The sequence below is a fragment of the Brachyistius frenatus genome, unplaced genomic scaffold, assembly GCF_029030835.1.
Source record: "Brachyistius frenatus isolate BFR_SWC_R1_liver_20210118 unplaced genomic scaffold, ASM2903083v1 Contig_53, whole genome shotgun sequence".
NCBI lineage: Eukaryota > Metazoa > Chordata > Actinopteri > Embiotocidae > Brachyistius > Brachyistius frenatus.
This window is the reverse complement of record NW_027210652.1, coordinates 1,406,373-1,412,500: the sequence shown is the minus strand read 5'-3', so window position 1 is coordinate 1,412,500 and position 6,128 is coordinate 1,406,373.

Below are 6,128 nucleotides of genomic sequence, written 5' to 3'. Positions count from 1 at the left end.
TTCAGTCCCGTTCAGTCCCGTTCAGACCCGTTCAGTCCCATTCAGTCCCGTTCAGTCCCATTCAGACCCGTTCAGTCCCGTTCAGTCCCATTCAGTCCCGTTCAGACCCGTTCAGACCCGTTCAGACCCATTCAGTCCCGTTCAGACCCATTCAGTCCCGTTCAGTCCCATTCAGTCCCATTCAGTCCCGTTCAGTCCCGTTCAGACCCGTTCAGTCCCATTCAGACCCTTTCAGTCCCATTCAGTCCCGTTCAGTCCCATTCAGACCCATTCAGTCCCGTTCAGACCCATTCAGTCCCGTTCAGTCCCATTCAGTCCCATTCAGTCCCGTTCAGTCCCGTTCAGACCCGTTCAGTCCCATTCAGTCCCTTTCAGTCCCATTCAGTCCCGTTCAGACCCGTTCAGTCCCATTCAGTCCCATTCAGTCCCATTCAGTCCCATTCAGACCCGTTCAGTCCCATTCAGACCCATTCAGACCCGTTCAGACCCGTTCAGTTAAATAGGTCAGCCAGTGTTCACATGTGTGTGTGTGTGCGTGTGTTTCCCGCAGTGTGTCTCAGAACTTGGCAGTCCTCAAATCATTGTTGTAAATACATCTGTAACACACACACACACACACACACACACACACACACACACACACACACACACACACACACACACACACACACACACACACACACACACACACACACACACACTGCATTTACGTCAAAGCGTCAAAATTGACCAGAAGAAAGTTGTGCACTTCTGAAAAGAAAGTAGGCCACGAGGACTAACTGCGTGTGTGGGTGTGTGTGTGTGTGTGTGTGTGTGTGTGTGTGTGTGTGTGTGTGTGGGTGTGTGTGTGTGTGTGTGTGTGTTGTGTGTGTGTGTTGGTTGTGTGTGTGTTGGGTGTGGGTGTGTTGGGTGTGTGTGTGTGTGTGTGTGTGTGTGTGTGTGTGTGTGTGTGTTGGTTGTGGGTGTGTTGGGTGTGTGTGTGTGTGTGAGATGAATCAGCTTCATGTTATGCAATGCTAAACCACACTCGGGTCTTATTACCATATCTTGTGACCTTGTGCAACAGGAAGTAGTCCGTGTGTTTGCTTTTCTAAATGGAGAGGAAGGACAGTGAGACCCTCCTGCAACGCATCACCTGCTACCTCAATTTGTACCTTCGCTTCCTTCACAGCAGCTTTACAATTATTATTATTTTTTTTTTTAAGTTCATGATATCGGTCACGGTCCGATTTGAGGATGTTTTCCAAAATAATCTCTGTCCACTTTAGCTCAAAATCAAATCAGACCAAAAAAAAAACAATCATCCATCCGTCCATTATCTGTACCGGCTTTAACAGGGTCACGGGAGGAGGGGGAGGGAGGAGGGGGGGTATAATCTGTGTTTTTCTATTTATTTATGTATTCATGTTGGTATGAATGCTTTTTCAGGGGCCATTTTACAACTGGAAAGTAAAATTGTAACAATTTAAAATATAGATGATATTTGATTGTCTTCAGATTGCTAATCGGTGAGTTATTATTTATGATTAGTTATTTATTTTTCCTTTTTTAAGTCTTCACTTTTCTCTCAGTAAGCTTAAAAAGACTTTTCAGCTTTAAAGGTGACTTATTATGCTCATTTGTTGACTACTCATGTAAACATTTCAGGTGTCATTTTTTAGCTAAGTATTCTTTTGTTTAATTTCTTTTCTGTATTTAATTGTTTTTCATTTTGCTTTGATTGCCTAACTTGTATTAATTCTATCTAGTTTAAATTTTGTCCAAAGTTGTGCAACATTATGTAAGACGCCACTCTGGTCTCCTTAAGGCCGCCCTGCCCTGGTAGCCTGCTTCCATCTGATTGGCCAACTTCCTCAAAGGGTTAAACAAGGATATTGGTTCTAATGTGAAATCTGTCTGCCACAAGTAAAGTTTCAGGTTTTTCTTGACAAATCTTCCTCTTTTGCTGGAGTCTCTGCCGGTTGCCTGGCAACCTCTCAGCATCAGCAAGACTCCAGGAAGTCGCTGCACCCAGCCAAGAAGTAGTCAAAAACCACAATGTGTCACCAGGACACTTAGTTTTTTTTTTGGATGACTTAACTAACAGTATAAACGTGTTAGGTGGATTCTGTTACCTTTGCACAAGCAGGCTGTTTCATCTTGTTTCCAGTCTTTATGCTAAGCTAAGCTAACTGGCTACACGGTTTTGATCACCGTCGGCCAGATGGCAAATCCCCCAAACTATTTCTCTGAAAATTCTTCAACTGAGAAAAACCTTTATTTCATAGAATTTTTTCCAACGTCTCAAATAATTAACAGAAACCCACTGAGAGGGATTTCTTCATAAAAACAGCATGCGGCTCCGTAAAAACACACGTTTTCATACATTCAGCGTGTTTTACCTGTTTTCTATTCAGCAGATCTTCACAGTAAAAGAACCACATTACGTAACAGAAAATCTACTGAGTCAATCCAGACTCCCAAGTTTCCCACATTGCTGTTGGGAGGCTCTGACTCAGGCGTTACGAATGCCTCCTCTCTGCTTCCACCTGGAAAGGTTCATACTTGTGAGATAGATGTGGACAGTACAAATATTTTACTGATGTCAGAGGAACACTAATGACCCTCAAACGCAGCCGGCTCCGGAGCGCAGCATTAAATCCAGACGGCCACAGTCGAATGTCCACTATTCAAACAAAAGGCAGAAGGAGAAAGCTGAAGACTTCTACCAGCTTTTTATTTTCCATGTCACAATGCTGTAAATCTGACTCCACTCAGCAGGTTGGGTTTTTTTCACCTGTAAGTGCACAGAAAAGGCAGAAGGACAAAAAGAGATAATAATTTAATCCCATTTCAAAATACAGTCGAGAGAAAATGTTCCTTCTGAGCTCAGCTGCCTCTGTGATCATCACGAGGCCAATAAAGCTGAAAAAAAACAAAAATCAGTGGGAGTACTTCTGACTAAAGAGTACAGCCCACCATGACAGACCCACGACACGAGTGTCAGCGCACACGAACATGTGGAACTTAAATCCCTCCGAAGCTTTGCTCACTAAGGAAACAGAAAAAGTGAATTTCGGCAAAAATGTGGAAGTTATGCGGTTGATTGGGTTCAAAGTGCAGAAGCCACATTGATTTCAGGTTCGTCTCTTCAGGGTTGAACGGTATGAACAGGATTACACATCTGCGTTCAATGAAGACACATCTATTTTTTATTTTTGGTGTTTCTTGATTCCAGTTCCAGCTTCATCAGCTCACTGACACACACCTGCACTGGTTTATGCGCCGAGTCTCGGCCGGTCCTTTTTATCCCAGATTTCTCTCTGTCTTGCATTAGCAGCACCTTTGAGGGTGCCCGGTTTATGTTTTTCATTTATTTACATTAATTTGAATAAATAAACATTCCCGCCGTAAGTTTCTGTGTCCATTCCTGTGTTTGTTGTTCAAAGCTAACCGTAATAATGTACACAAGCCTCCAGACACACAGCTGATAATGAGCCCTTGAATCATGAAAATGTAACGTCAGCAACATCTTTTACGTGCCAACATTATTGGAGCTCCAGCAGAACGACAGAAAAACAACATGTTGACGCGGTGCTCAGCGAGGTAACCTGCAGCCATTCATGTTGGTTATTAAGTGGATTAACCCTTTTAGATTAGTCTCAGCCATTTCTCCCATCTGTCCTGTTACGCCACAGACCTGCTGATGTACGGGCACCACACACACACACACACACACACACACACACACACACACACACACACACAACACAGCTGCTTATGTCATATGCATGCATACTGCAGACACGCTCATACAGCGGCCTCTGAATCACATGTAAAACACACACACACACACACACACACACACACACACACACACACACACACACACTCTGTGATTAGTTGCTGGTTATTATTGTCAGCTGAGTGAATGGGAGACATGCAGCTCAGAGGTGGAGTTAGTGACGCAGCTGTCTCTTTAGGGACTTCAGGTTAAACGTAGAAGTATGTTCTGGTGTGTGTGAGACACTGCTGAAGATGCAACTTATCTATCAGAAGTTTTGTTGATTTTAATTCCAAAACACAAACCTGAAGAGCTGCAAGGCTTCAGAGGACAATAGTGTGAATATTACCTGGAATTCAGCTTAAAGACTGCAATACAATTAAAAACATTAAATTGCACAAAATAAAAAAATAAAAAAATAATTAGTTTTTAAATGAGGTCAAACCGTAACTTTAAAAGCCTCCAGACAGTATTTAGACAAATTGCAATACGCAGCTTTTTAAAAATGCAATTAAATGACATAACTTTATAAATGACCGAATTCATTAATTAAAGTAGAGGGCTAATTAAAACAAAACAAAATGAAAAACCTGACTCGATTTTGGGGCAGACAGCACGTGGCTGTTTTTAAATCATGTCATTATTTAAAATATTTTTGTTGTTTTGCACCATTTTAAGAAACATTTGAATTATTTACAAACCCCTTCAAATCCAGTCTTCACCAAAGTTGTTAGAAAAAAAACCTTCAAATGAATAAACACATTCACGTTATTTTTTTTATGTGGTTGCCAAATTCTCACATGTAGCTTGCTTGTTAGAAATCACACTTAACTCTTGAAGAAATTGTGCAACTGCAACAATGCAAAGAGGTTTGCACCAATATATTCCCAGAAGACAGCTGAGCATTTGTCAAAACTTCCAGTGCAGGCAGAAGCAGATAAATTCTCTTTATTAGCCTTCTTGAGTTCCTGTGGATATTAGCTGTCCTTTAAATCCCACCAGAATCTACTAAAAACAAAGCTGTTGTTTGCATCAGGCCACTAAAACGAAACACTAAACTACGGCTGATTTAATTTCTTGCTTCAGGCTTCGTTTCTTGCATTAAAAAAAAGTACAAACGCTCCGTGAAACACGAGCCATCTCAAACTAATTTCAGCCGCGACAGGGAGGCCTCTGTGAGTCCCTGGAAGGTGAAGGGAGACTAATTAGTATTCAGCTCTCACATGATGCCAGTTGACTGTTCGACCAGTCAGTTGATTAAAGAGTTGGAGGAGGTTCAGAGCAGGAAAGTGGCCCAACATGAACTTTACACACTGGATTAGCTCATTAGGAATCAATCACCTCGAGGCCTTTTGGGGTCAAAGGGCGACAACAAGAAACCACAAACACAACAAAAGAGGATTTCTCTGCAGTGAGGGAGCACGTCACTGCTTATTCATGCTTAAGTTGTTCTCATCATTTCTGCAAAACGGCCACGACGCAAGTACAAAAGGTGGTTTTGTTTACCGTTTCTTGTGAATTAATGTTACACCAATGAAAGCAACAGGACGATAAGTGGCGCCGTTGTTAAGGCAGATAAAAGTGAGGAGACAACACATGAGAAGAATACGTGTTTGCTTCAGAAAAATCTGTGTTTCCAAAATATGGAAATTAGAGCGCCGGCAAACAGAACTGGCCAGACGGGTCACAACCTCCCACCACTGCTCACACACACACACACACACACACACACACACACACACACACACACACACACACACACACACACACACACACATCTGTCACCGTGACCTCTGACCTCCCACACGGTTTAAAGCTTCATCATCGGTCACGTTGACCCGACTCTCAGCCGCGTCATCGTTTCCTCTCCAAGAGATTTGATCTGAACTTCCTTCACGCTGCACCAAATGTTGGTCAGGGCTGAAAAGCCTCCATGATTGACTGAAGGACAAACCGGCTGTTTGTCTTTGAGAGGAACCACTGAGGGCAAATCATTCGCAAAGTCTTTGTGTCTAGCGCCACCTAATGGTCGACTACAACCGCTGCGTTCATCCAGATGGTTTCAGCTGGAACAAAAACCTTTTTCTGCATCTGAACAACACAAACTTTTTATGATCTATCAAGCACAGGTCTGGTTTTAACTTGTGAAAACACATATTTCAGACAGCTTAGATAGAGATTTTTTAATGTTATATTTATTGTAAGAACCCGTGAGGCCAAATTTTCATAAATCTTAATGTGAAAAGCTCAGAACATTATTTTTGTAGCTCTATCACCCATAATATCCTTTTTTTTTTTTAAATTATTATTATTTCTACTGAGCACAAGACCTAACGTCATCACAAATACAACAAATAAACTGTGA